The sequence below is a fragment of the Salmo salar genome, unplaced genomic scaffold (genome assembly GCF_965601325.2).
Source record: "Salmo salar unplaced genomic scaffold, fSalSal1 ptg000293l, whole genome shotgun sequence".
Classification (NCBI taxonomy): Eukaryota; Metazoa; Chordata; class Actinopteri; order Salmoniformes; family Salmonidae; genus Salmo; species Salmo salar.
This window is the reverse complement of record NW_027675346.1, coordinates 2835001-2852500: the sequence shown is the minus strand read 5'-3', so window position 1 is coordinate 2852500 and position 17500 is coordinate 2835001. Positions and strand designations below refer to the sequence as shown.

The 17500-nt window shown below is 43.8% G+C and overlaps 45 non-coding genes and 7 pseudogenes across 45 annotated transcripts; all 52 read right to left on the bottom strand.

Moving 5' to 3' along the window:
* Positions 1-75: 75 nt before the first annotated feature.
* LOC145874172 (5S ribosomal RNA) lies at positions 76-194 on the bottom strand. The gene has a single exon (XR_014389806.1). It is a non-coding gene; the product is annotated as a 5S ribosomal RNA (ribosomal RNA).
* A 409-nt stretch (positions 195-603) lies between these two features.
* On the bottom strand, positions 604-722 carry LOC145869309 (5S ribosomal RNA). Its single transcript, XR_014385305.1, has one exon. It is a non-coding gene; the product is annotated as a 5S ribosomal RNA (ribosomal RNA).
* A 139-nt stretch (positions 723-861) lies between these two features.
* On the bottom strand, positions 862-980 carry LOC145868314 (5S ribosomal RNA). The gene has a single exon (XR_014384309.1). It is a non-coding gene; the product is annotated as a 5S ribosomal RNA (ribosomal RNA).
* A 409-nt stretch (positions 981-1389) lies between these two features.
* LOC145870601 (5S ribosomal RNA) lies at positions 1390-1508 on the bottom strand. Its single transcript, XR_014386598.1, has one exon. It is a non-coding gene; the product is annotated as a 5S ribosomal RNA (ribosomal RNA).
* Positions 1509-1647: 139 nt separating this feature from the next.
* On the bottom strand, positions 1648-1766 carry LOC145875480 (5S ribosomal RNA). Its single transcript, XR_014391116.1, has one exon. It is a non-coding gene; the product is annotated as a 5S ribosomal RNA (ribosomal RNA).
* Positions 1767-1905: 139 nt separating this feature from the next.
* Positions 1906-2024, bottom strand: LOC145874169 (5S ribosomal RNA). Its single transcript, XR_014389804.1, has one exon. It is a non-coding gene; the product is annotated as a 5S ribosomal RNA (ribosomal RNA).
* A 409-nt stretch (positions 2025-2433) lies between these two features.
* Positions 2434-2552, bottom strand: LOC145869308 (5S ribosomal RNA). The gene has a single exon (XR_014385304.1). It is a non-coding gene; the product is annotated as a 5S ribosomal RNA (ribosomal RNA).
* A 139-nt stretch (positions 2553-2691) lies between these two features.
* On the bottom strand, positions 2692-2810 carry LOC145874714 (5S ribosomal RNA). Its single transcript, XR_014390350.1, has one exon. It is a non-coding gene; the product is annotated as a 5S ribosomal RNA (ribosomal RNA).
* Positions 2811-3219: 409 nt separating this feature from the next.
* LOC145870600 (5S ribosomal RNA) lies at positions 3220-3338 on the bottom strand. The gene has a single exon (XR_014386597.1). It is a non-coding gene; the product is annotated as a 5S ribosomal RNA (ribosomal RNA).
* Positions 3339-3477: 139 nt separating this feature from the next.
* LOC145875368 (5S ribosomal RNA) lies at positions 3478-3596 on the bottom strand. Its single transcript, XR_014391004.1, has one exon. It is a non-coding gene; the product is annotated as a 5S ribosomal RNA (ribosomal RNA).
* Positions 3597-3735: 139 nt separating this feature from the next.
* Positions 3736-3854, bottom strand: LOC145874168 (5S ribosomal RNA). Its single transcript, XR_014389803.1, has one exon. It is a non-coding gene; the product is annotated as a 5S ribosomal RNA (ribosomal RNA).
* Positions 3855-4263: 409 nt separating this feature from the next.
* On the bottom strand, positions 4264-4382 carry LOC145870270 (5S ribosomal RNA). The gene has a single exon (XR_014386266.1). It is a non-coding gene; the product is annotated as a 5S ribosomal RNA (ribosomal RNA).
* A 139-nt stretch (positions 4383-4521) lies between these two features.
* On the bottom strand, positions 4522-4640 carry LOC145869233 (5S ribosomal RNA). Its single transcript, XR_014385229.1, has one exon. It is a non-coding gene; the product is annotated as a 5S ribosomal RNA (ribosomal RNA).
* Positions 4641-4779: 139 nt separating this feature from the next.
* Positions 4780-4898, bottom strand: LOC145868319 (5S ribosomal RNA). The gene has a single exon (XR_014384314.1). It is a non-coding gene; the product is annotated as a 5S ribosomal RNA (ribosomal RNA).
* A 139-nt stretch (positions 4899-5037) lies between these two features.
* On the bottom strand, positions 5038-5156 carry LOC145869694 (5S ribosomal RNA). The gene has a single exon (XR_014385690.1). It is a non-coding gene; the product is annotated as a 5S ribosomal RNA (ribosomal RNA).
* A 139-nt stretch (positions 5157-5295) lies between these two features.
* LOC145870962 (uncharacterized) lies at positions 5296-5414 on the bottom strand (annotated as a pseudogene).
* Positions 5415-5553: 139 nt separating this feature from the next.
* Positions 5554-5672, bottom strand: LOC145875021 (5S ribosomal RNA). Its single transcript, XR_014390655.1, has one exon. It is a non-coding gene; the product is annotated as a 5S ribosomal RNA (ribosomal RNA).
* A 409-nt stretch (positions 5673-6081) lies between these two features.
* Positions 6082-6200, bottom strand: LOC145869675 (5S ribosomal RNA). Its single transcript, XR_014385671.1, has one exon. It is a non-coding gene; the product is annotated as a 5S ribosomal RNA (ribosomal RNA).
* Positions 6201-6339: 139 nt separating this feature from the next.
* Positions 6340-6458, bottom strand: LOC145870103 (5S ribosomal RNA). The gene has a single exon (XR_014386099.1). It is a non-coding gene; the product is annotated as a 5S ribosomal RNA (ribosomal RNA).
* A 139-nt stretch (positions 6459-6597) lies between these two features.
* LOC145868776 (5S ribosomal RNA) lies at positions 6598-6716 on the bottom strand. Its single transcript, XR_014384772.1, has one exon. It is a non-coding gene; the product is annotated as a 5S ribosomal RNA (ribosomal RNA).
* A 409-nt stretch (positions 6717-7125) lies between these two features.
* LOC145868775 (5S ribosomal RNA) lies at positions 7126-7244 on the bottom strand. Its single transcript, XR_014384771.1, has one exon. It is a non-coding gene; the product is annotated as a 5S ribosomal RNA (ribosomal RNA).
* A 409-nt stretch (positions 7245-7653) lies between these two features.
* On the bottom strand, positions 7654-7772 carry LOC145874167 (5S ribosomal RNA). Its single transcript, XR_014389802.1, has one exon. It is a non-coding gene; the product is annotated as a 5S ribosomal RNA (ribosomal RNA).
* Positions 7773-8181: 409 nt separating this feature from the next.
* On the bottom strand, positions 8182-8300 carry LOC145874166 (5S ribosomal RNA). The gene has a single exon (XR_014389801.1). It is a non-coding gene; the product is annotated as a 5S ribosomal RNA (ribosomal RNA).
* Positions 8301-8439: 139 nt separating this feature from the next.
* Positions 8440-8558, bottom strand: LOC145870130 (5S ribosomal RNA). The gene has a single exon (XR_014386126.1). It is a non-coding gene; the product is annotated as a 5S ribosomal RNA (ribosomal RNA).
* Positions 8559-8697: 139 nt separating this feature from the next.
* Positions 8698-8816, bottom strand: LOC145870961 (uncharacterized; annotated as a pseudogene).
* Positions 8817-8955: 139 nt separating this feature from the next.
* Positions 8956-9074, bottom strand: LOC145870102 (5S ribosomal RNA). The gene has a single exon (XR_014386098.1). It is a non-coding gene; the product is annotated as a 5S ribosomal RNA (ribosomal RNA).
* A 139-nt stretch (positions 9075-9213) lies between these two features.
* LOC145874165 (5S ribosomal RNA) lies at positions 9214-9332 on the bottom strand. Its single transcript, XR_014389800.1, has one exon. It is a non-coding gene; the product is annotated as a 5S ribosomal RNA (ribosomal RNA).
* A 139-nt stretch (positions 9333-9471) lies between these two features.
* Positions 9472-9590, bottom strand: LOC145869438 (5S ribosomal RNA). The gene has a single exon (XR_014385434.1). It is a non-coding gene; the product is annotated as a 5S ribosomal RNA (ribosomal RNA).
* A 139-nt stretch (positions 9591-9729) lies between these two features.
* LOC145870960 (uncharacterized) lies at positions 9730-9848 on the bottom strand (annotated as a pseudogene).
* Positions 9849-9987: 139 nt separating this feature from the next.
* Positions 9988-10106, bottom strand: LOC145867533 (5S ribosomal RNA). The gene has a single exon (XR_014383526.1). It is a non-coding gene; the product is annotated as a 5S ribosomal RNA (ribosomal RNA).
* A 409-nt stretch (positions 10107-10515) lies between these two features.
* Positions 10516-10634, bottom strand: LOC145869415 (5S ribosomal RNA). Its single transcript, XR_014385411.1, has one exon. It is a non-coding gene; the product is annotated as a 5S ribosomal RNA (ribosomal RNA).
* Positions 10635-10773: 139 nt separating this feature from the next.
* Positions 10774-10892, bottom strand: LOC145870101 (5S ribosomal RNA). The gene has a single exon (XR_014386097.1). It is a non-coding gene; the product is annotated as a 5S ribosomal RNA (ribosomal RNA).
* Positions 10893-11031: 139 nt separating this feature from the next.
* LOC145874164 (5S ribosomal RNA) lies at positions 11032-11150 on the bottom strand. The gene has a single exon (XR_014389799.1). It is a non-coding gene; the product is annotated as a 5S ribosomal RNA (ribosomal RNA).
* A 139-nt stretch (positions 11151-11289) lies between these two features.
* Positions 11290-11408, bottom strand: LOC145874163 (5S ribosomal RNA). The gene has a single exon (XR_014389798.1). It is a non-coding gene; the product is annotated as a 5S ribosomal RNA (ribosomal RNA).
* A 409-nt stretch (positions 11409-11817) lies between these two features.
* Positions 11818-11936, bottom strand: LOC145874162 (5S ribosomal RNA). Its single transcript, XR_014389797.1, has one exon. It is a non-coding gene; the product is annotated as a 5S ribosomal RNA (ribosomal RNA).
* Positions 11937-12075: 139 nt separating this feature from the next.
* LOC145870129 (5S ribosomal RNA) lies at positions 12076-12194 on the bottom strand. The gene has a single exon (XR_014386125.1). It is a non-coding gene; the product is annotated as a 5S ribosomal RNA (ribosomal RNA).
* A 139-nt stretch (positions 12195-12333) lies between these two features.
* On the bottom strand, positions 12334-12452 carry LOC145870994 (uncharacterized; annotated as a pseudogene).
* Positions 12453-12591: 139 nt separating this feature from the next.
* Positions 12592-12710, bottom strand: LOC145870099 (5S ribosomal RNA). The gene has a single exon (XR_014386095.1). It is a non-coding gene; the product is annotated as a 5S ribosomal RNA (ribosomal RNA).
* A 139-nt stretch (positions 12711-12849) lies between these two features.
* Positions 12850-12968, bottom strand: LOC145874161 (5S ribosomal RNA). The gene has a single exon (XR_014389796.1). It is a non-coding gene; the product is annotated as a 5S ribosomal RNA (ribosomal RNA).
* Positions 12969-13107: 139 nt separating this feature from the next.
* LOC145869437 (5S ribosomal RNA) lies at positions 13108-13226 on the bottom strand. The gene has a single exon (XR_014385433.1). It is a non-coding gene; the product is annotated as a 5S ribosomal RNA (ribosomal RNA).
* A 139-nt stretch (positions 13227-13365) lies between these two features.
* Positions 13366-13484, bottom strand: LOC145870959 (uncharacterized; annotated as a pseudogene).
* Positions 13485-13623: 139 nt separating this feature from the next.
* On the bottom strand, positions 13624-13742 carry LOC145867532 (5S ribosomal RNA). Its single transcript, XR_014383525.1, has one exon. It is a non-coding gene; the product is annotated as a 5S ribosomal RNA (ribosomal RNA).
* A 409-nt stretch (positions 13743-14151) lies between these two features.
* Positions 14152-14270, bottom strand: LOC145870098 (5S ribosomal RNA). Its single transcript, XR_014386094.1, has one exon. It is a non-coding gene; the product is annotated as a 5S ribosomal RNA (ribosomal RNA).
* Positions 14271-14409: 139 nt separating this feature from the next.
* Positions 14410-14528, bottom strand: LOC145874160 (5S ribosomal RNA). Its single transcript, XR_014389795.1, has one exon. It is a non-coding gene; the product is annotated as a 5S ribosomal RNA (ribosomal RNA).
* A 139-nt stretch (positions 14529-14667) lies between these two features.
* LOC145874158 (5S ribosomal RNA) lies at positions 14668-14786 on the bottom strand. The gene has a single exon (XR_014389793.1). It is a non-coding gene; the product is annotated as a 5S ribosomal RNA (ribosomal RNA).
* Positions 14787-15195: 409 nt separating this feature from the next.
* On the bottom strand, positions 15196-15314 carry LOC145869679 (5S ribosomal RNA). Its single transcript, XR_014385675.1, has one exon. It is a non-coding gene; the product is annotated as a 5S ribosomal RNA (ribosomal RNA).
* Positions 15315-15453: 139 nt separating this feature from the next.
* LOC145867483 (5S ribosomal RNA) lies at positions 15454-15572 on the bottom strand. Its single transcript, XR_014383476.1, has one exon. It is a non-coding gene; the product is annotated as a 5S ribosomal RNA (ribosomal RNA).
* A 139-nt stretch (positions 15573-15711) lies between these two features.
* On the bottom strand, positions 15712-15830 carry LOC145869371 (5S ribosomal RNA). The gene has a single exon (XR_014385367.1). It is a non-coding gene; the product is annotated as a 5S ribosomal RNA (ribosomal RNA).
* A 409-nt stretch (positions 15831-16239) lies between these two features.
* On the bottom strand, positions 16240-16358 carry LOC145870958 (uncharacterized; annotated as a pseudogene).
* A 139-nt stretch (positions 16359-16497) lies between these two features.
* Positions 16498-16616, bottom strand: LOC145874589 (5S ribosomal RNA). The gene has a single exon (XR_014390225.1). It is a non-coding gene; the product is annotated as a 5S ribosomal RNA (ribosomal RNA).
* A 409-nt stretch (positions 16617-17025) lies between these two features.
* On the bottom strand, positions 17026-17144 carry LOC145869436 (5S ribosomal RNA). The gene has a single exon (XR_014385432.1). It is a non-coding gene; the product is annotated as a 5S ribosomal RNA (ribosomal RNA).
* Positions 17145-17283: 139 nt separating this feature from the next.
* On the bottom strand, positions 17284-17402 carry LOC145870957 (uncharacterized; annotated as a pseudogene).
* Positions 17403-17500: the final 98 nt, after the last annotated feature.

The window sequence follows — 17500 nt, the reverse complement described above, 5'->3', positions numbered from 1 at the left end:
AATTCATCATTAAATGCTTAATACAAGGCAGTGTTGCTGATGAAATAGTGCAAGAGCACACCCTCGTGGACAAAATGCTTACAGCACCTGGTATTCCCAGGCGGTCTCCCATCCAAGTACTAACCAGGCCCGACCCTGCTTAGCTTCCGAGATCAGACGAGATCGGGCGTACCCAGGCTGGTATGGCCGTAAGCGAGAAGCAATCTCTTGCTACAACATATATAGTCAAAGTGAGTGTGATAAACAGACATTGCATTTTCACCAATTAGATAAGCAGCTTGAACTTTGTGTCACTGAAAAAGTAGAAGAAATTACAAACACTGTTCCCATCACTTTTTAGCACAGGTAGTTGGATAAAATACAAACTTTATTTCCTTTCATCATTTGAACAGGGCAAAGGAGCACAAAGCACACACAAGCTGCATTCAGCAACAATATTCTTGTTTGTCTTATAAATACAAGGCAGATGCTAATTGAAAACACAAGGAAATTTGATCCCATTAAAAAGGCAGGAAGCTGCATTTAGTCAATTCATCATTAAATGCTTACTACAAGGCAGTGTTGCTGATGAAATAGTGCAGGGGCACACCCTCGTGGACAAAATGCTTACAGCACCTGGTATTGCCAGGCGGTCTCCCATCCAAGTACTAACCAGGCCCGACCCTGCTTAGCTTCCGAGATCAGACGAGATCGGGCGTACCCAGGCTGGTATGGCCGTAAGCGAGAAACAATCTCTTGCTACAACATATATAGTCAAAGTGAGTCTGATAAAACAGACATTTAGTCAATTCATCATTAAATGCTTAATACAAGGCAATGTTGCTGATGAAATAGTGCAAGAGCACACCCTCGTGGACAAAATGCTTACAGCACCTGGTATTCCCAGGCGGTCTCCCATCCAAGTACTAACCAGGCCCGACCCTGCTTAGCTTCCGAGATCAGACAAGATCGGGCGTACCCAGGCTGGTATGGCCGTAAGCGAGAAACAATCTCTTGCTACAACATATATAGTCAAAGTGAGTGTGATAAACAGACATTGCATTTTCACCAATTAGATAAGCAGCTTGAACTTTGTGTCACTGAAAAAGTAGAAGAAATTACAAACACTGTTCCCATCACTTTTTAGCACAGGTAGTTGGATAAAATACAAACTTTATTTCCTTTCATCATTTGAACAGGGCAAAGGAGCACAAAGCACACACAAGCTGCATTCAGCAACAATATTCTTGTTTGTCTTATAAATACAAGGCAGATGCTAATTGAAAACACAAGGAAATTTGATCCTATTAAAAAGGCAGGAAGCTGCATTTAGTCAATTCATCATTAAATGCTTACTACAAGGCAGTGTTGCTGATGAAATAGTGCAGGGGCACACCCTCGTGGACAAAATGCTTACAGCACCTGGTATTGCCAGGCGGTCTCCCATCCAAGTACTAACCAGGCACGACCCTGCTTAGCTTCCGAGATCAGACGAGATCGGGCGTACCCAGGCTGGTATGGCCGTAAGCGAGAAACAATCTCTTGCTACAACATATATAGTCAAAGTGAGTCTGATAAAACAGACATTTAGTCAATTCATCATTAAATGCTTAATACAAGGCAATGTTGCTGATGAAATAGTGCAAGAGCACACCCTCGTGGACAAAATGCTTACAGCACCTGGTATTCCCAGGCGGTCTCCCATCCAAGTACTAACCAGGCCCGACCCTGCTTAGCTTCCGAGATCAGACGAGATCGGGCGTACCCAGGATGGTATGGCCGTAAGCGAGAAACAATCTCTTGCTACAACATATATAGTCAAAGTGAGTCTGATAAAACAGACATTTAGTCAATTCATCATTAAATGCTTAATACAAGGCAGTGTTGCTGATGAAATAGTGCAAGAGCACACCCTCGTGGACAAAATGCTTACAGCACCTGGTATTCCCAGGCGGTCTCCCATCCAAGTACTAACCAGGCCCGACCCTGCTTAGCTTCCGAGATCAGACGAGATCGGGCGTACCCAGGCTGGTATGGCCGTAAGCGAGAAGCAATCTCTTGCTACAACATATATAGTCAAAGTGAGTGTGATAAACAGACATTGCATTTTCACCAATTAGATAAGCAGCTTGAACTTTGTGTCACTGAAAAAGTAGAAGAAATTACAAACACTGTTCCCATCACTTTTTAGCACAGGTAGTTGGATAAAATACAAACTTTATTTCCTTTCATCATTTGAACAGGGCAAAGGAGCACAAAGCACACACAAGCTGCATTCAGCAACAATATTCTTGTTTGTCTTATAAATACAAGGCAGATGCTAATTGAAAACACAAGGAAATTTGATCCTATTAAAAAGGCAGGAAGCTGCATTTAGTCAATTCATCATTAAATGCTTACTACAAGGCAGTGTTGCTGATGAAATAGTGCAGGGGCACACCCTCGTGGACAAAATGCTTACAGCACCTGGTATTGCCAGGCGGTCTCCCATCCAAGTACTAACCAGGCCCGACCCTGCTTAGCTTCCGAGATCAGACGAGATCGGGCGTACCCAGGCTGGTATGGCCGTAAGCGAGAAACAATCTCTTGCTACAACATATATAGTCAAAGTGAGTCTGATAAAACAGACATTTAGTCAATTCATCATTAAATGCTTAATACAAGGCAATGTTGCTGATGAAATAGTGCAAGAGCACACCCTCGTGGACAAAATGCTTACAGCACCTGGTATTCCCAGGCGGTCTCCCATCCAAGTACTAACCAGGCCCGACCCTGCTTATCTTCCGAGATCAGACGAGATCGGGCGTACCCAGGCTGGTATGGCCGTAAGCGAGAAACAATCTCTTGCTACAACATATATAGTCAAAGTGAGTGTGATAAACAGACATTGCATTTTCACCAATTAGATAAGCAGCTTGAACTTTGTGTCACTGAAAAAGTAGAAGAAATTACAAACACTGTTCCCATCACTTTTTAGCACAGGTAGTTGGATAAAATACAAACTTTATTTCCTTTCATCATTTGAACAGGGCAAAGGAGCACAAAGCACACACAAGCTGCATTCAGCAACAATATTCTTGTTTGTCTTATAAATACAAGGCAGATGCTAATTGAAAACACAAGGAAATTTGATCCTATTAAAAAGGCAGGAAGCTGCATTTAGTCAATTCATCATTAAATGCTTACTACAAGGCAGTGTTGCTGATGAAATAGTGCAGGGGCACACCCTCGTGGACAAAATGCTTACAGCACCTGGTATTGCCAGGCGGTCTCCCATCCAAGTACTAACCAGGCACGACCCTGCTTAGCTTCCGAGATCAGACGAGATCGGGCGTACCCAGGCTGGTATGGCCGTAAGCGAGAAACAATCTCTTGCTACAACATATATAGTCAAAGTGAGTCTGATAAAACAGACATTTAGTCAATTCATCATTAAATGCTTAATACAAGGCAATGTTGCTGATGAAATAGTGCAAGAGCACACCCTCGTGGACAAAATGCTTACAGCACCTGGTATTCCCAGGCGGTCTCCCATCCAAGTACTAACCAGGCCCGACCCTGCTTAGCTTCCGAGATCAGACGAGATCGGGCGTACCCAGGATGGTATGGCCGTAAGCGAGAAACAATCTCTTGCTACAACATATATAGTCAAAGTGAGTCTGATAAAACAGACATTTAGTCAATTCATCATTAAATGCTTAATACAAGGCAGTGTTGCTGATGAAATAGTGCAAGAGCACACCCTCGTGGACAAAATGCTTACAGCACCTGGTATTCCCAGGCGGTCTCCCATCCAAGTACTAACCAGGCCCGACCCTGCTTAGCTTCCGAGATCAGACGAGATCGGGCGTACCCAGGCTGGTATGGCCGTAAGCGAGAAGCAATCTCTTGCTACAACATATACAGTCAAAGTGAGTGTGATAAACAGACATTGCATTTTCACCAATTAGATAAGCAGCTTGAACTTTGTGTCACTGAAAAAGTAGAAGAAATTACAAACACTGTTCCCATCACTTTTTAGCACAGGTAGTTGGATAAAATACAAACTTTATTTCCTTTCATCATTTGAACAGGGCAAAGGAGCATAAAGCACACACAAGCTGCATTCAGCAACAATATTCTTGTTTGTCTTATAAATACAAGGCAGATGCTAATTGAAAACACAAGGAAATTTGATACTATTAAAAAGGCAGGAAGCTGCATTTAGTCAATTCATCATTAAATGCTTACTACAAGGCAGTGTTGCTGATGAAATAGTGCAGGGGCACACCCTCGTGGACAAAATGCTTATAGCACCTGGTATTGCCAGGCGGTCTCCCATCCAAGTACTAACCAGGCCCGACCCTGCTTAGCTTCCGAGATCAGACGAGATCGGGCGTACCCAGGCTGGTATGGCCGTAAGCGAGAAACAATCTCTTGCTACAACATATATAGTCAAAGTGAGTCTGATAAAACAGACATTTAGTCAATTCATCATTAAATGCTTAATACAAGGCAGTGTTGCTGATGAAATAGTGCAAGAGCACACCCTCGTGGACAAAATGCTTACAGCACCTGGTATTCCAAGGCAGTCTCCCATCCAAGTACTAACCAGGCCCGACCCTGCTTAGCTTCCGAGATCAGACGAGATCGGGCGTACCCAGGCTGGTATGGCCGTAAGCGAGAAACAATCTCTTGCTACAACATATATAGTCAAAGTGAGTCTGATAAAACAGACATTTAGTCAATTCATCATTAAATGCTTAATACAAGGCAGTGTTGCTGATGAAATAGTGCAAGAGCACACCCTCGTGGACAAAATGCTTACAGCACCTGGTATTCCCAGGCGGTCTCCTATCCAAGTACTAACCAGGCCCGACCCTGCTTAGCTTCCGAGATCAGACGAGATCGGGCGTACCCAGGCTGGTATGGCCGTAAGCGAGAAACAATCTCTTGCTACAACATATATAGTCAAAGTGAGTCTGATAAAACAGACATTTAGTCAATTCATCATTAAATGCTTAATACAAGGCAGTGTTGCTGATGAAATAGTGCAAGAGCACACCCTCGTGGACAAAATGCTTACAGCACCTGGTATTCCCAGGCGGTCTCCCATCCAAGCACTAACCAGGCCCGACCCTGCTTAGCTTCCGAGATCAGACGAGATCGGGCGTACCCAGGCTGATATGGCCGTAAGCGAGAAACAATCTCTTGCTACAACATATATAGTCAAAGTGAGTCTGATAAAACAGACATTTAGTCAATTCATCATTAAATGCTTACTACAAGGCAGTGTTGCTGATGAAATAGTGCAAGAGCACACCCTCGTGGACAAAATGCTTACAGCACCTGGTATTCCCAGGCCGTCTCCCATCCAAGTACTAACCAGTACCGACCCTGCTTAGCTTCCGAGATCAGACGAGATCGGGCGTACCCAGGCTGACATGGCCGTAAGCGAGAAACAATCTCTTGCTACAACATATATAGTCAAAGTGAGTCTGATAAAACAGACATTTAGTCAATTCATCATTAAATGCTTACTACAAGGCAGTGTTGCTGATGAAATAGTGCAAGAGCACACCCTCGTGGACAAAATGCTTACAGCACCTGGTATTCCCAGGCGGTCTCCCATCCAAGTACTAACCAGGCCCGACCCTGCTTAGCTTCCGAGATCAGACGAGATCGGGCGTACCCAGGCTGGTATGGCCATAAGCGAGAAACAATCTCTTGCTACAACATATATAGTCAAAGTGAGTGTGATAAACAGACATTGCATTTTCACCAATTAGATAAGCAGCTTGAACTTTGTGTCACTGAAAAAGTAGAAGAAATTACAAACACTGTTCCCATCACTTTTTAGCACAGGTAGTTGGATAAAATACAAACTTTATTTCCTTTCATCATTTGAACAGGGCAAAGGAGCATAAAGCACACACAAGCTGCATTCAGCAACAATATTCTTGTTTGTCTTATAAATACAAGGCAGATGCTAATTGAAAACACAAGGAAATTTGATCCTATTAAAAAGGCAGGAAGCTGCATTTTGTCAATTCATCATTAAATGCTTACTACAAGGCAGTGTTGCTGATGAAATAGTGCAAGAGCACACCCTCGTGGACAAAATGCTTACAGCACCTGGTATTCCCAGGCGGTCTCCCATCCAAGTACTAACCAGGCCCGACACTGCTTAGCTTCCGAGATCAGACGAGATCGGGCGTACCCAGGCTGATATGGCCGTAAGCGAGAATCAATCTCTTGCTACAACATATATAGTCAAAGTGAGTCTGATAAAACAGACATTTAGTCAATTCATCATTAAATGCTTACTACAAGGCAGTGTTGCTGATGAAATAGTGCAAGAGCACACCCTCGTGGACAAAATGCTTACAGCACCTGGTATTCCCAGGCGGTGTCCCATCCAAGTACTAACCAGGCCCGACCCTGCTTAGCTTCCGAGATCAGACGAGATCGGGCGTACCCAGGCTGATATGGCAGTAAGCGAGAAACAATCTCTTGCTACAACATATATAGTCAAAGTGAGTCTGATAAAACAGACATTTAGTCAATTCATCATTAAATGCTTACTACAAGGCAGTGTTGCTGATGAAATAGTGCAAGAGCACACCCTCGTGGACAAAATGCTTACAGCACCTGGTATTCCCAGGCGGTCTCCCATCCAAGTACTAACCAGGCCCGACCCTGCGTAGCTTCCGAGATCAGACGAGATCGGGCGTACCCAGGCTGGTATGGCCGTAAGCGAGAAACAATCTCTTGCTACAACATATATAGTCAAAGTGAGTGTGATAAACAGACATTGCATTTTCACCAATTAGATAAGCAGCTTGAACTTTGTGTCACTGAAAAAGTAGAAGAAATTACAAACACTGTTCCCATCACTTTTTAGCACAGGTAGTTGGATAAAATACAAACTTTATTTCCTTTCATCATTTGAACAGGGCAAAGGAGCATAAAGCACACACAAGCTGCATTCAGCAACAATATTCTTGTTTGTCTTATAAATACAAGGCAGATGCTAATTGAAAACACAAGGAAATTTGATCCTATTAAAAAGGCAGGAAGCTGCATTTTGTCAATTCATCATTAAATGCTTACTACAAGGCAGTGTTGCTGATGAAATAGTGCAAGAGCACACCCTCGTGGACAAAATGCTTACAGCACCTGGTATTCCCAGGCGGTCTCCCATCCAAGTACTAACCAGGCCCGACCCTGCGTAGCTTCCGAGATCAGACGAGATCGGGCGTACCCAGGCTGGTATGGCCGTAAGCGAGAAGCAATCTCTTGCTACAACATATATAGTCAAAGTGAGTGTGATAAACAGACATTGCATTTTCACCAATTAGATAAGCAGCTTGAACTTTGTGTCACTGAAAAAGTAGAAGAAATTACAAACACTGTTCCCATCACTTTTTAGCACAGGTAGTTGGATAAAATACAAACTTTATTTCCTTTCATCATTTGAACAGGGCAAAGGAGCATAAAGCACACACAAGCTGCATTCAGCAACAATATTCTTGTTTGTCTTATAAATACAAGGCAGATGCTAATTGAAAACACAAGGAAATTTGATCCTATTAAAAAGGCAGGAAGCTGCATTTTGTCAATTCATCATTAAATGCTTACTACAAGGCAGTGTTGCTGATGAAATAGTGCAAGAGCACACCCTCGTGGACAAAATGCTTACAGCACCTGGTATTCCCAGGCGGTCTCCCATCCAAGTACTAACCAGGCCCGACCCTGCTTAGCTTCCGAGATCAGACGAGATCGGGCGTACCCAGGCTGGTATGGCCGTAAGCGAGAAACAATCTCTTGCTACAACATATATAGTCAAAGTGAGTGTGATAAACAGACATTGCATTTTCACCAATTAGATAAGCAGCTTGAACTTTGTGTCACTGAAAAAGTAGAAGAAATTACAAACACTGTTCCCATCACTTTTTAGCACAGGTAGTTGGATAAAATACAAACTTTATTTCCTTTCATCATTTGAACAGGGCAAAGGAGCATAAAGCACACACAAGCTGCATTCAGCAACAATATTCTTGTTTGTCTTATAAATACAAGGCAGATGCTAATTGAAAACACAAGGAAATTTGATCCTATTAAAAAGGCAGGAAGCTGCATTTTGTCAATTCATCATTAAATGCTTACTACAAGGCAGTGTTGCTGATGAAATAGTGCAAGAGCACACCCTCGTGGACAAAATGCTTACAGCACCTGGTATTCCCAGGCGGTCTCCCATCCAAGTACTAACCAGGCCCGACCCTGCTTAGCTTCCGAGATCAGACGAGATCGGGCGTACCCAGGCTGGTATGGCCGTAAGCAAGAAACAATCTCTTGCTACAACATATATAGTCAAAGTGAGTCTGATAAAACAGACATTTAGTCAATTCATCATTAAATGCTTACTACAAGGCAGTGTTGCTGATGAAATAGTGCAAGAGCACACCCTCGTGGACAAAATGCTTACAGCACCTGGTATTCCCAGGCGGTCTCCCATCCAAGTACTAACCAGGCCCGACCCTGCTTAGCTTCCGAGAACAGACGAGATCAGGCGTACCCAGGCTGATATGGCCGTAAGCGAGAAACAATCTCTTGCTACAACATATATAGTCAAAGTGAGTCTGATAAAACAGACATTTAGTCAATTCATCATTAAATGCTTACTACAAGGCAGTGTTGCTGATGAAATAGTGCAAGAGCACACCCTCTTGGACAAAATGCTTACAGCACCTGGTATTCCCAGGCCGTCTCCCATCCAAGTACTAACCAGTACCGACCCTGCTTAGCTTCCGAGATCAGACGAGATCGGGCGTACCCAGGCTGACATGGCCGTAAGCGAGAAACAATCTCTTGCTACAACATATATAGTCAAAGTGAGTCTGATAAAACAGACATTTAGTCAATTCATCATTAAATGCTTACTACAAGGCAGTGTTGCTGATGAAATAGTGCAAGAGCACACCCTCGTGGACAAAATGCTTACAGCACCTGGTATTCCCAGGCGGTGTCCCATCCAAGTACTAACCAGGCCCGACCCTGCTTAGCTTCCGAGATCAGACGAGATCGGGCGTACCCAGGCTGATATGGCAGTAAGCGAGAAACAATCTCTTGCTACAACATATATAGTCAAAGTGAGTCTGATAAAAAAGACATTTATTCAATTCATCATTAAATGCTTACTACAAGGCAGTGTTGCTGATGAAATAGTGCAAGAGCACACCCTCGTGGACAAAATGCTTACAGCACCTGGTATTCCCAGGCGGTCTCCCATCCAAGTACTAACCAGGCCCGACCCTGCTTAGCTTCCGAGATCAGACGAGATCGGGCGTACCCAGGCTGGTATGGCCGTAAGCAAGAAACAATCTCTTGCTACAACATATATAGTCAAAGTGAGTCTGATAAAACAGACATTTAGTCAATTCATCATTAAATGCTTACTACAAGGCAGTGTTGCTGATGAAATAGTGCAAGAGCACACCCTCGTGGACAAAATGCTTACAGCACCTGGTATTCCCAGGCGGTCTCCCATCCAAGTACTAACCAGGCCCGACCCTGCTTAGCTTCCGAGAACAGACGAGATCGGGCGTACCCAGGCTGATATGGCCGTAAGCGAGAAACAATCTCTTGCTACAACATATATAGTCAAAGTGAGTCTGATAAAACAGACATTTAGTCAATTCATCATTAAATGCTTACTACAAGGCAGTGTTGCTGATGAAATAGTGCAAGAGCACACCCTCGTGGACAAAATGCTTACAGCACCTGGTATTCCCAGGCCGTCTCCCATCCAAGTACTAACCAGTACCGACCCTGCTTAGCTTCCGAGATCAGACGAGATCGGGCGTACCCAGGCTGACATGGCCGTAAGCGAGAAACAATCTCTTGCTACAACATATATAGTCAAAGTGAGTCTGATAAAACAGACATTTAGTCAATTCATCATTAAATGCTTACTACAAGGCAGTGTTGCTGATGAAATAGTGCAAGAGCACACCCTCGTGGACAAAATGCTTACAGCACCTGGTATTCCCAGGCGGTCTCCCATCCAAGTACTAACCAGGCCCGACCCTGCTTAGCTTTCGAGATCAGACGAGATCGGGCGTACCCAGGCTGGTATGGCCGTAAGCGAGAAACAATCTCTTGCTACAACATATATAGTCAAAGTGAGTGTGATAAACAGACATTGCATTTTCACCAATTAGATAAGCAGCTTGAACTTTGTGTCACTGAAAAAGTAGAAGAAATTACAAACACTGTTCCCATCACTTTTTAGCACAGGTAGTTGGATAAAATACAAACTTTATTTCCTTTCATCATTTGAACAGGGCAAAGGAGCATAAAGCACACACAAGCTGCATTCAGCAACAATATTCTTGTTTGTCTTATAAATACAAGGCAGATGCTAATTGAAAACACAAGGAAATTTGATCCTATTAAAAAGGCAGGAAGCTGCATTTTGTCAATTCATCATTAAATGCTTACTACAAGGCAGTGTTGCTGATGAAATAGTGCAAGAGCACACCCTCGTGGACAAAATGCTTACAGCACCTGGTATTCCCAGGCGGTCTCCCATCCAAGTACTAACCAGGCCCGACCCTGCTTAGCTTCCGAGATCAGACGAGATCGGGCGTACCCAGGCTGATATGGCCGTAGGCGAGAATCAATCTCTTGCTACAACATATATAGTCAAAGTGAGTCTGATAAAACAGACATTTAGTCAATTCATCATTAAATGCTTACTACAAGGCAGTGTTGCTGATGAAATAGTGCAAGAGCACACCCTCGTGGACAAAATGCTTACAGCACCTGGTATTCCCAGGCGGTGTCCCATCCAAGTACTAACCAGGCCCGACCCTGCTTAGCTTCCGAGATCAGACGAGATCGGGCGTACCCAGGCTGATATGGCAGTAAGCGAGAAACAATCTCTTGCTACAACATATATAGTCAAAGTGAGTCTGATAAAACAGACATTTAGTCAATTCATCATTAAATGCTTACTACAAGGCAGTGTTGCTGATGAAATAGTGCAAGAGCACACCCTCGTGGACAAAATGCTTACAGCACCTGGTATTCCCAGGCGGTCTCCCATCCAAGTACTAACCAGGCCCGACCCTGCTTAGCTTCCGAGATCAGACGAGATCGGGCGTACCCAGGCTGGTATGGCCGTAAGCAAGAAACAATCTCTTGCTACAACATATATAGTCAAAGTGAGTCTGATAAAACAGACATTTAGTCAATTCATCATTAAATGCTTACTACAAGGCAGTGTTGCTGATGAAATAGTGCAAGAGCACACCCTCGTGGACAAAATGCTTACAGCACCTGGTATTCCCAGGCGGTCTCCCATCCAAGTACTAACCAGGCCCGACCCTGCTTAGCTTCCGAGATCAGACGAGATCGGGCGTACCCAGGCTGGTATGGCCGTAAGCGAGAAACAATCTCTTGCTACAACATATATAGTCAAAGTGAGTGTGATAAACAGACATTGCATTTTCACCAATTAGATAAGCAGCTTGAACTTTGTGTCACTGAAAAAGTAGAAGAAATTACAAACACTGTTCCCATCACTTTTTAGCACAGGTAGTTGGATAAAATACAAACTTTATTTCCTTTCATCATTTGAACAGGGCAAAGGAGCATAAAGCACACACAAGCTGCATTCAGCAACAATATTCTTGTTTGTCTTATAAATACAAGGCAGATGCTAATTGAAAACACAAGGAAATTTGATCCTATTAAAAAGGCAGGAAGCTGCATTTTGTCAATTCATCATTAAATGCTTACTACAAGGCAGTGTTGCTGATGAAATAGTGCAAGAGCACACCCTCGTGGACAAAATGCTTACAGCACCTGGTATTCCCAGGCGGTCTCCCATCCAAGTACTAACCAGGCCCGACCCTGCTTAGCTTCCGAGATCAGACGAGATCGGGCGTACCCAGGCTGGTATGGCCGTAAGCAAGAAACAATCTCTTGCTACAACATATATAGTCAAAGTGAGTCTGATAAAACAGACATTTAGTCAATTCATCATTAAATGCTTACTACAAGGCAGTGTTGCTGATGAAATAGTGCAAGAGCACACCCTCGTGGACAAAATGCTTACAGCACCTGGTATTCCCAGGCGGTCTCCCATCCAAGTACTAACCAGGCCCGACCCTGCTTAGCTTCCGAGAACAGACGAGATCAGGCGTACCCAGGCTGATATGGCCGTAAGCGAGAAACAATCTCTTGCTACAACATATATAGTCAAAGTGAGTCTGATAAAACAGACATTTAGTCAATTCATCATTAAATGCTTACTACAAGGCAGTGTTGCTGATGAAATAGTGCAAGAGCACACCCTCGTGGACAAAATGCTTACAGCACCTGGTATTTCCAGGCCGTCTCCCATCCAAGTACTAACCAGTACCGACCCTGCTTAGCTTCCGAGATCAGACGAGATCGGGCGTACCCAGGCTGACATGGCCGTAAGCGAGAAACAATCTCTTGCTACAACATATATAGTCAAAGTGAGTCTGATAAAACAGACATTTAGTCAATTCATCATTAAATGCTTACTACAAGGCAGTGTTGCTGATGAAATAGTGCAAGAGCACACCCTCGTGGACAAAATGCTTACAGCACCTGGTATTCCCAGGCGGTGTCCCATCCAAGTACTAACCAGGCCCGACCCTGCTTAGCTTCCGAGATCAGACGAGATCGGGCGTACCCAGGCTGATATGGCAGTAAGCGAGAAACAATCTCTTGCTACAACATATATAGTCAAAGTGAGTCTGATAAAAAAGACATTTATTCAATTCATCATTAAATGCTTACTACAAGGCAGTGTTGCTGATGAAATAGTGCAAGAGCACACCCTCGTGGACAAAATGCTTACAGCACCTGGTATTCCCAGGCGGTCTCCCATCCAAGTACTAACCAGGCCCGACCCTGCTTAGCTTCCGAGATCAGACGAGATCGGGCGTACCCAGGCTGGTATGGCCGTAAGCAAGAAACAATCTCTTGCTACAACATATATAGTCAAAGTGAGTCTGATAAAACAGACATTTAGTCAATTCATCATTAAATGCTTACTACAAGGCAGTGTTGCTGATGAAATAGTGCAAGAGCACACCCTCGTGGACAAAATGCTTACAGCACCTGGTATTCCCAGGCGGTCTCCCATCCAAGTACTAACCAGGCCCGACCCTGCTTAGCTTCCGAGAACAGACGAGATCGGGCGTACCCAGGCTGATATGGCCGTAAGCGAGAAACAATCTCTTGCTACAACATATATAGTCAAAGTGAGTCTGATAAAACAGACATTTAGTCAATTCATCATTAAATGCTTACTACAAGGCAGTGTTGCTGATGAAATAGTGCAAGAGCACACCCTCGTGGACAAAATGCTTACAGCACCTGGTATTCCCAGGCCGTCTCCCATCCAAGTACTAACCAGTACCGACCCTGCTTAGCTTCCGAGATCAGACGAGATCGGGCGTACCCAGGCTGACATGGCCGTAAGCGAGAAACAATCTCTTGCTACAACATATATAGTCAAAGTGAGTCTGATAAAACAGACATTTAGTCAATTCATCATTAAATGCTTACTACAAGGCAGTGTTGCTGATGAAATAGTGCAAGAGCACACCCTCGTGGACAAAATGCTTACAGCACCTGGTATTCCCAGGCGGTCTCCCATCCAAGTACTAACCAGGCCCGACCCTGCTTAGCTTTCGAGATCAGACGAGATCGGGCGTACCCAGGCTGGTATGGCCGTAAGCGAGAAACAATCTCTTGCTACAACATATATAGTCAAAGTGAGTGTGATAAACAGACATTGCATTTTCACCAATTAGATAAGCAGCTTGAACTTTGTGTCACTGAAAAAGTAGAAGAAATTACAAACACTGTTCCCATCACTTTTTAGCACAGGTAGTTGGATAAAATACAAACTTTATTTCCTTTCATCATTTGAACAGGGCAAAGGAGCATAAAGCACACACAAGCTGCATTCAGCAACAATATTCTTGTTTGTCTTATAAATACAAGGCAGATGCTAATTGAAAACACAAGGAAATTTGATCCTATTAAAAAGGCAGGAAGCTGCATTTTGTCAATTCATCATTAAATGCTTACTACAAGGCAGTGTTGCTGATGAAATAGTGCAAGAGCACACCCTCGTGGACAAAATGCTTACAGCACCTGGTATTCCCAGGCGGTGTCCCATCCAAGTACTAACCAGGCCCGACCCTGCTTAGCTTCCGAGATCAGACGAGATCGGGCGTACCCAGGCTGATATGGCAGTAAGCGAGAAACAATCTCTTGCTACAACATATATAGTCAAAGTGAGTCTGATAAAACAGACATTTAGTCAATTCATCATTAAATGCTTACTACAAGGCAGTGTTGCTGATGAAATAGTGCAAGAGCACACCCTCGTGGACAAAATGCTTACAGCACCTGGTATTCCCAGGCGGTCTCCCATCCAAGTACTAACCAGGCCCGACCCTGCTTAGCTTCCGAGATCAGACGAGATCGGGCGTACCCAGGCTGGTATGGCCGTAAGCAAGAAACAATCTCTTGCTACAACATATATAGTCAAAGTGAGTCTGATAAAACAGACATTTAGTCAATTCATCATTAAATGCTTACTACAAGGCAGTGTTGCTGATGAAATAGTGCAAGAGCACACCCTCGTGGACAAAATGCTTACAGCACCTGGTATTCCCAGGCGGTCTCCCATCCAAGTACTAACCAGGCCCGACCCTGCTTAGCTTCCGAGATCAGACGAGATCGGGCGTACCCAGGCTGGTATGGCCGTAAGCGAGAAACAATCTCTTGCTACAACATATATAGTCAAAGTGAGTGTGATAAACAGACATTGCATTTTCACCAATTAGATAAGCAGCTTGAACTTTGTGTCACTGAAAAAGTAGAAGAAATTACAAACACTGTTCCCATCACTTTTTAGCACAGGTAGTTGGATAAAATACAAACTTTATTTCCTTTCATCATTTGAACAGGGCAAAGGAGCATAAAGCACACACAAGCTGCATTCAGCAACAATATTCTTGTTTGTCTTATAAATACAAGGCAGATGCTAATTGAAAACACAAGGAAATTTGATCCTATTAAAAAGGCAGGAAGCTGCATTTTGTCAATTCATCATTAAATGCTTACTACAAGGCAGTGTTGCTGATGAAATAGTGCAAGAGCACACCCTCGTGGACAAAATGCTTACAGCACCTGGTATTCCCAGGCGGTCTCCCATCCAAGTACTAACCAGGCCTGACCCTGCTTAGCTTCCGAGATCAGACGAGATCGGGCGTACCCAGGCTGATATGGCCGTAAGCGAGAATCAATCTCTTGCTACAACATATATAGTCAAAGTGAGTCTGATAAAACAGACATTTAGTCAATTCATCATTAAATGCTTACTACAAGGCAGTGTTGCTGATGAAATAGTGCAAGAGCACACCCTCGTGGACAAAATGCTTACAGCACCTGGTATTCCCAGGCGGTCTCCCATCCAAGTACTAACCAGGCCCGACCCTGCTTAGCTTCCGAGATCAGACGAGATCGGGCGTACCCAGGCTGATATGGCCGTAAGCGAGAATCAATCTCTTGCTACAACATATATAGTCAAAGTGAGTCTGATAAAACAGACATTTAGTCAATTCATCATTAAATGCTTACTACAAGGCAGTGTTGCTGATGAAATAGTGCAAGAGCACACCCTCGTGGACAAAATGCTTACAGCACCTGGTATTCCCAGGCGGTCTCCCATCCAAGTACTAACCAGGCCCGACCCTGCTTAGCTTCCTAGATCAGACGAGATCGGGCGTACCCAGGCTGGTATGGCCGTAAGCGAGAAACAATCTCTTGCTACAACATATATAGTCAAAGTGAGTGTGATAAACAGACATTGCATTTTCACCAATTAGATAAGCAGCTTGAACTTTGTGTCACTGAAAAAGTAGAAGAAATTACAAACACTGTTCCCATCACTTTTTAGCACAGGTAGTTAGATAAAATACAAACTTTATTTCCTTTCATCATTTGAACAGGGCAAAGGAGCACAAAGCACACACAAGCTGCTTTCAGCAACAATATTCTTGTTTGTCTTATAAATACAAGGCAGATGCTAATTGAAAACACAAGGAAATTTGATCCTATTAAAAAGGCAGGAAGCTGCATTTAGTCAATTCATCATTAAATGCTTACTACAAGGCAGTGTTGCTGATGAAATAGTGCAAGAGCACACCCTCGTGGACAAAATGCTTACAGCACCTGGTATTCCCAGGCCGTCTCCCATCCAAGTACTAACCAGTACCGACCCTGCTTAGCTTCCGAGATCAGACGAGATCGGGCGTACCCAGGCTGACATGGCCGTAAGCGAGAAACAATCTCTTGCTACAACATATATAGTCAAAGTGAGTCTGATAAAACAGACATTTAGTCAATTCATCATTAAATGCTTACTACAAGGCAGTGTTGCTGATGAAATAGTGCAAGAGCACACCCTCGTGGACAAAATGCTTACAGCACCTGGTATTCCCAGGGGGTCTCCCATCCAAGTACTAACCAGGCCCGACCCTGCTTAGCTTCCGAGATCAGACGAGATCGGGCGTACCCAGGCTGGTATGGCCGTAAGCGAGATACAATCTCTTGCTACAACATATATAGTCAAAGTGAGTGTGATAAACAGACATTGCATTTTCACCAATTAGATAAGCAGCTTGAACTTTGTGTCACTGAAAAAGTAGAAGAAATTACAAACACTGTTCCCATCACTTTTTAGCACAGGTAGTTGGATAAAATACAAACTTTATTTCCTTTCATCATTTGAACAGGGCAAAGGAGCATAAAGCACACACAAGCTGCATTCAGCAACAATATTCTTGTTTGTCTTATAAATACAAGGCAGATGCTAATTGAAAACACAAGGAAATTTGATCCTATTAAAAAGGCAGGAAGCTGCATTTTGTCAATTCATCATTAAATGCTTACTACAAGGCAGTGTTGCTGATGAAATAGTGCAAGAGCACACCCTCGTGGACAAAATGCTTACAGCACCTGGTATTCCCAGGCGGTCTCCCATCCAAGTACTAACCAGGCCCGACCCTGCTTAGCTTCCGAGAACAGACGAGATCGGGCGTACCCAGGCTGATATGGCCGTAAGCGAGAAACAATCTCTTGCTACAACATATATAGTCAAAGTGAGTCTGATAAAACAGACATTTAGTCAATTCATCATTAAATGCTTACTACAAGGCAGTGTTGCTGATGAAATAGTGCAAGAGCACACCCTCGTGGACAAAATGCTTACAGCACCTGGTATTCCCAGGCCGTCTCCCATCCAAGTACTAACCAGTACCGACCCTGCTTAGCTTCCGAGATCAGACGAGATCGGGCGTACCCAGGCTGACATGGCCGTAAGCGAGAAACAATCTCTTGCTACAACATATATAGTCAAAGTGAGTCTGATAAAACAGACATTTAGTCAATTCATCATTAAATGCTTACTACAAGGCAGTGT